Genomic DNA, 7,500 nt, shown 5'->3' with positions numbered 1-7,500 from the left:
GAATTTCTAATCTTTTTTTTCATATTATAGCCATCGCTGGTTTTAGGCCCTTCCTTTTCAATTTTAAGCAGCTGAGCTATCCACTGTGCACGTTTCTCTTTCCGAGGAATGACCACATTGTCATTCTTAGACTGTAATAAGTTGTCCAACTTCTGCTCAAACTGCTCTTTAAAGTCCCGACATGCCACTTGTTGGTTGGTAGGACAGACCTCTGTAGTAGCAGGGAATATGAAGGTTTAACTGCCCTCCTCCTTGCCCAACTGCACGATTTCAGCTCGTAAACAAGAAGTGTTTCATATTAGTTTTAGTCTGAGAATTTCGAATCTTCTGCTCAAACTGCTCTTTAAAGTCCGACATGCCACTGGAACCAAAAAAAAAAAAAATCTGTTAACATTTAGCAAAATACAGTTGCAAAATCATAATAACAACATGGCACAAAATGTCCTTGCAAAAAGTAGAAAAACTGCCAAATGTGTACATTTTGCAATCAATTTTGCCTATTGTGCACAATCGGCACTAAGCGCTGCAAATTGTACACAATAGGCAAAATTAATTGCAAAATGTACACATTTGGCAATAATCCACATTTTGCGTAACACACCACACACACACACACACACACATATATATATATATATATACTATTATTATTATAATAGATATAGATATGTACATATGTATATATATTATACTATATATATATATATATACATATATATATATATACTTATATATATATATAGATAATATTATATATTATATATATATATATGTATATATAATATATATATATATTATATATATAGATATATATATATATATATATATATATATATATATTATATATATATATATATATATATATATATATATATATATATACGTATTATATAATGATTTACAGACAGTTTAATGCGTTTGATAACTGTATGCCAAACCGAGCAAATATTCTAGTGGTTCCCGTGAATCAATCTGTTGTACTATATTTAAAATGTGTTCATCAGCCCGAATGAATTTCAGACGTTTTCGATTTGGAGCATTTCTGGCAATCAATTGTTCACAATACGCATCACGTCCTTTTTGAATACTCTTCATGCTATCGATGGATTTCCATGTAACAGGATGGTTCATTCCTAGTTCTGTATAAATCTTTTTTGTGTGCAGCTTCAGCATGATTGTTTGTTCGGTCTTCACCAGATTTGGTTCGACTGTACATATTCCACATTTCTGCGCGAATAAATGGTGAACGTCGCCCATTGCCTCGTCTCAGTGGTCTCCAAATATAATTACCCCCGACCCTAATCATTAATGGCTGAACTTCATCACGTGCGAATTCTGACAAAGCATCGATGTATACATCCATGTAGGGAACTGGTACAATAGATAAAGCAACGATCATTTTAGATTTCACCTAAGTTTGGTTGTTTATACTTTCCGTTCTCTGTTCTGTAGGTTTGTACAAATTTTAGTGTGTTTTTACTCTTGGTTTAAAAAGTTGGTGCTTTGTTATTCCCTCTTTTTTACTGAAGAATTTTAAATTCGCGTCTTTTATTTGTAATCTATGCGTAGTTTACTGGATATATTTTCATGCATATATAACCCTTGATGATACGACAAAGGTTCACGAAACGTAGGATTAAACGGCTGTTCTTGGAATCTGCTTGTTTTCCTGTACCCGCTCCTTTTAATTATATTTTCCGTAAACGTGAAGATATTGGCAGTAAAGAGGAAGGAAATCAAGACAACGAATTGTATAGAACCTATTTAAAATGACCTACTTCTGAAACTAGTTGGTACTGCTTACATTGCAGAACATCGGTATCCACGTTCTGCTTTTACGCTATTGATAATTTATTCACTTGCTTATGAAACTGTAATATACTGTTGGTACAAAAGACCTTAAGTTGAGGAGTGGCTATTAAATGCTGCTGCAAATCACGAAGCACTGTTGTCTTGGTTTCTAAAGGTTTTATTGTAGTCGTTGCGTGTTTATCCTCTCGATTTGTTGATATGTTTCTAAAGGTTTTTAGATACTGGTATTAAACTTTTGGGAGTATTTCAAATCAGAATACAGTAACCAAACTATGTTACCTCCTTAAGTACTGTGAGCTTGTAAAAGGAATCAAACAAATCTACAGAATTTTATTTTATGATGGGAAAATTGCAAACACCATAAATGTAATAAAAAAAAATAATTATGTGAGACTGACGGTTTTAAAATACATTTCTCATGCTGAACTTCGACAGATGAAGGTTTTGGTATAATTTTTATTTATCGTCTCCAGTAAATACCTGACTACTATTTTATTAAGCATAGAAAATATCAAGGATATCATAAAAACTCCTTCCACATTTGATATCCGAAGAAAATCTTTAACCTGGCACATAATAGGGCACTATAACTTTTCCATTTTTTATCATGAAACATCTTTGATAAAATTGATATAATGATTCATACACGATAACCAACATTTTCTGTGCAAAATCATTATATATACATATATCCTCAACGAAAAAATGAGTCGTTTCCATCGACTCATTCGCAATGGCGACCCCACATAAAAAATGGGTTTAAGCTAGGAAGAAGATCCTCAACGAAAAATGAAGACAAGAAAAATAAGTTATTAAAAAAATGCAATTTGCCAGAAAAAAACTACTTTCAACAGAAGAGAGACAGAAAGACAAACAGACAGAGAGAGAGAGAGAGAGAGAGAGAGAGAGGAAAAAACCCAAGAAACAGCGTAGGATTGATTAAATTCATTCATTACTTTAAAGAAACTTTTTATGTCAATGAAGCGCGGAATTCCTTCAATTAGTTTCCTCCTTTCCGATCATTATAAACGGCCCAGTTCCACGATGAGTCATCTATAGGCACATATCGATAATGGAACGCGTCTCGACTTGTTTACAGGAAGTCTAATGAACGAGATGGGAATTCGATGTCAAGCGATGAGGTTTTCGAGGCTTTATATAGCGACGCGTAGTGTACTATACCACAACTATCTTGCTGTTGAGCTAAAGTTTTCCCTTTATTTTCCAATGAAATAATCAATGCAAAGGGGGACGATCTGTGGTACCAGTGATAAAAAGTGTTTTCTGGAAACTCTGCATAAAGTCAGTCCTCTCTGCCCCAGATCTTTTTTTGCAGTTACTGAGTATATTTTATATATAGCTTGTGCAACTGTATTTCAACTTCAAAGAGATTGGTTTTAACAAATCTTTCGGGAATTTTCACATTTATCCGAGCAACGAAGGTCGTTAGTTGAAGTGCTTTGAAACAACCACTGCTTTAAAGATTCAGGACTAATTGCCAATTATTTCCATACGTAACACTAACAACTTTTGACAAAATCCTTTCCTTTATATTTTATGGTCTTTTATACCTTAGATTTAAACATTTGCCTACATTTAACTAACTGGTTACTATCTGCTTTTGGGTGTGAGAATGGAAAAACCTACAATGTGCGAATGTCATCAGATCTAATTAAGGGGTATTGTATTTCATTTTAGATTTCAGTATCTTAGAAATATATAATATAATATTATATATATATATATATATATATTTGATATTTATTTATTTATTATTTTATTATTTAAATATTTATATTTATATATAGTATAATATATAGTATATATATTTATATATATATTTATATATATAAATATATATCATATATATGTATAATATATATATATATATATATATATATATATATATATATATATATATATAATAGATATATATATCTATATATATATATATATATATATATATATATATATATATTATATATGATATATAGATATATATATATATATATATATATATATATATATATATATATATCTCTATATATATATATGATATATATATATATATATATATATATATATATATATATATATTATCTTAAAAATCCTTTACTGTAGCGGCAATGGCTGAAGGAAACTGCCTTTAATTTTGCAGCAAGCATTTTTGGAAAAGGAAGCCCAGGGAATTTTGTCCTCCCTGACTTCCACTTCACTCGACTATCGGTGTCATATACAATTCTATGCTAAAATGATATGGCGCTCAGTTGCCTTTAACGGAATGTGTCTAAATCAATGTGTGTCTTTTGAGAATCGAAAGCATCATTCCTAAATGGCTTGTGCCACAGAAAAAGTTATTAGTTTATAAGTGAATTTTCCTCTGAATTTTTTCCAAGGCAGACTGTTGTTGCCTGTTCGTTCATGACCCAAGTGTCGTCAGAGGTCAAAGTTCTCAGGTGACTTTCTAAAAAGAGAAGTGGAAATGATGGATATGTCCTTCAATGTAAACGTTTGTCTATCATGAACTGAATCACTCAATGATGACTGTATTGCTCTCATCAGTTAATTCATTCGGTGATAAAAGTTTACAAAAATAAAATGTATTTAGGCACCTCTCCTCTATTGATGCACGTAAATGATCTCAGAAGTCTCTCTCCCTCTCTCTCTCTCTCTCTCTCTCTCTCTCTCTCTCTCTCTCTCTCTCTCTCTCTCTCTCTCTCTGCACACACACACACACACACACACACACACACACATAAAAGTTTCATTAATGACTCCGGAAGTTAACCAAACGGAAGTCAACCAAAGGAAAAGTTGTTGTACAGTCATGAAGCTTCCCTTTCGTACAGCTTAAAGACTTTTTATATTGTTTAGGCATTAATGTTATAGAAATAATGTTATTCACACAACCAGTCTGACTATCAGGAAATGCTTTGTATTATTTGTTGATGTCTTTGTTGTTTCGTTTAAACAGATTTTATTTGTTGTGCCTTCTCTCGAATTTCCGTTTCCTGGTCAGGCGCTCCTCGTTCAAACTTCATTAATAAAGAACATCAATATGACTAAACACCGCTGAGAATATGAATTCTAAACGAGAACAGCAAGTGATACGATATCTGTTTTTTAAATGCAAGTATTGCTGAAGTTTCGTATTAACGATGCCATCAGTTCAGAATAGCGTAACGCTGTATCGGAGTTATTTCGATGTGAGTTTCCAACATTCATTTTCAAACATTTACATGTAAATTGTTCTTAGGAAATCTCTTTCGTCTGGATATTGCAGGTTTCATCCCCATTTCGGTGAATATTCGACTCACTAGAACTCTATTCAGAATCAAAGTTTTGGGGTTCCGAAATCCAGATTAGTTTTTTGCCTTAGCCTCTTCATTTGGGTGCACCTGATGGAGGGCGTTTGTGAGTTGTTAGTGCAAAACACTGTACAGGTATTTTTACAAATTATCAACTGAATGTCTGACTCATTACTTGCAACAAGTGATTAGGTTTTGGGAGAGAAGGGAAAGTAACTTTGATATATATTATATATATTATATATATATTATATATATATATATATATATATATATATATATATATACTATATATATATATATATATATATATATTATATATATTAAAGTAATAAAAAAAATTGTTGTTGACTCTTCATGCCGAGAATAGCTTATCAGACTATGCTAACTAGTTACAGCCTCTTATGAACTTGGTAATCCTGCACCCTCATTTGACAACCAATAGTCAGAATCTGTGTTGCCTAAATGTTGTCGCTTAAAAATCTGGTATAAAGTGACAAATGACATTCATGCTTTGCCTTACGAAGAAAATATTCGATTTTATCAGTCAAAAATATCCTTCCTTCCTCAGAGCTACCGGTAGACATTCTTGTGTATGTGTGTATGTATGTATATAGGATACATAAATAAAGTGTTTTGATATTGGTTCATTATTTCTCTATCTTCTTTCCTTTCAGGCATTTTCTCATTCGTGCGTGCTATTATACACCACATCGACATGTTACTGGGTTCTGTGATCCTAATTTAATTCTGAAACTTCTAAATAGATTGTGGAACTGACATTTGCAAATAGAGTCAGTAACTGCAAGTGGAACTTGGGATACAATTACCACTATTATTAATGCTTATAATAATGACAGGCGTAAGGCGGATGTTACTGAGATAAGTTCCTGCTTGTCATTTATTAAAGTTAGTCACACAGCCCGTTAGCATTTGAGGAAGTTATGTTTATGTAAATGATAAGCTTTAATGGTCAATGTGTAAACTCTATAATGTTACATACTCAGTTTAACTTTTTATGGGAAAAAAAGTCGAAGTCAAAGTTGCCTGGTGACGATAACAAAGAGGCCATCATTCACTCACTGACAAGAGAAACGAAACATAAGATGATGATCCCTATAAATAAAAGAAAAAAAACCAAGAATCTAATGTGAATGATTATCAGAAAGCAACAGAATTTTGTCAAATACGTGTGCGTGTGTGTGTGTGTCAGAGAGAGAGAGAGAGAGACGAGAGAGAGAGAGAGAGAGTGAGAGACTTAAGTCTTCAACAAATTGTCTGCCAACGGGAGTATTATAACGACGTTGAAACCACCTGAGTAACTAATCACACCTAAAGTATAACAGAGGGATAGCGGTTTTTTTGGAACATTCCCAAACCGTTCCATCTCGTCAGATGCGAGAATCGAATGATTGTACTCCAGATTGTGACTTGGTTCGCTACCACTGCGTTCTGTCAGTATTATCGCAATGTAAACAAAGGTAATAAATATTTAGCCATTCTGCTTCATAATAAAATTGCTTACTAAAGCACTCATGTTCATAGCTTACATTTATCACCGAAACTGTAAAAGGACCAAAAAAGATTACGTGAGGCTACTTATTGTGCGTAAATTAAACACTCCATTATCCAATAATGGCGCCTATTGCCAATTATTTTGCTGTTCCTATGTGTAGGTTGGATATTTATAACTTAATAACCCTTCATTAGCTCATTAAATATTGCATGTGACAAATCTTTTTAAAATTAAGTTAATAAATGAATATCTAAAAATGAAGAATTACAATGGAGAAATATTTCTATACACATTTTGAAGCTAGTATAGAAGAAGAAGAAGATATGTCCGCCTCTGGAAAGAAGAAAGCGACGCACTATTATTACTGTTTCTGAAATAAGTTATCGGGAGAAATTCCAATACCTATCTCACAGCAACGTTGTCCAGGAACACTTCAAGTCTGTAGTATCAGCTTCATAATTTTCCCTGTTTCCATTATCTTTATCATGCGACCAGTGTTGTCATTATTTTTATGAAAAAAATGTTGTTACTGAAGATAAGAAATTGACAGTAAACTTTAACTTAAAATAAGTAAAAGTTTAATGATTAAATTCTTCATGTATTTGTTGCTTTCATTGGCTGTCTGAAGTTTAGTTTTATGAAGTTTTTTTTTTATCAGAAAACAAATTTATGACTATATCTCTCTCACAGATCTTAATGAAAAACTTATTTTCCTCTAAACGTTTTCAAAAGTAAAAATTGTTTTTTACTTAGATATGGACTCTCTCTCTCTCTCTCTCCTCTCTCTCATCTCTCTCTCTCTCTCTCTCTCTCTCTCTCTCTCGCTGTGACTAATACGTAAGAAACTCTTGCTTGTTTTGGACA

General features: G+C 32.4%; 1 protein-coding gene across 1 annotated transcript in view; it reads right to left on the bottom strand.

The window, feature by feature from the left end:
- LOC135209398 (KRAB-A domain-containing protein 2-like) overlaps positions 1–7,500 on the bottom strand; it is an 8,818-nt gene that overhangs the window by 575 nt on the left and 743 nt on the right. The window lies entirely within an intron of this gene.

This window comes from Macrobrachium nipponense, chromosome 37, assembly GCF_015104395.2.
Source record: "Macrobrachium nipponense isolate FS-2020 chromosome 37, ASM1510439v2, whole genome shotgun sequence".
NCBI lineage: Eukaryota > Metazoa > Arthropoda > Malacostraca > Decapoda > Palaemonidae > Macrobrachium > Macrobrachium nipponense.
Note: the sequence above shows the minus strand (reverse complement) of the source record. Positions and strands in the feature narration are given on the sequence as shown.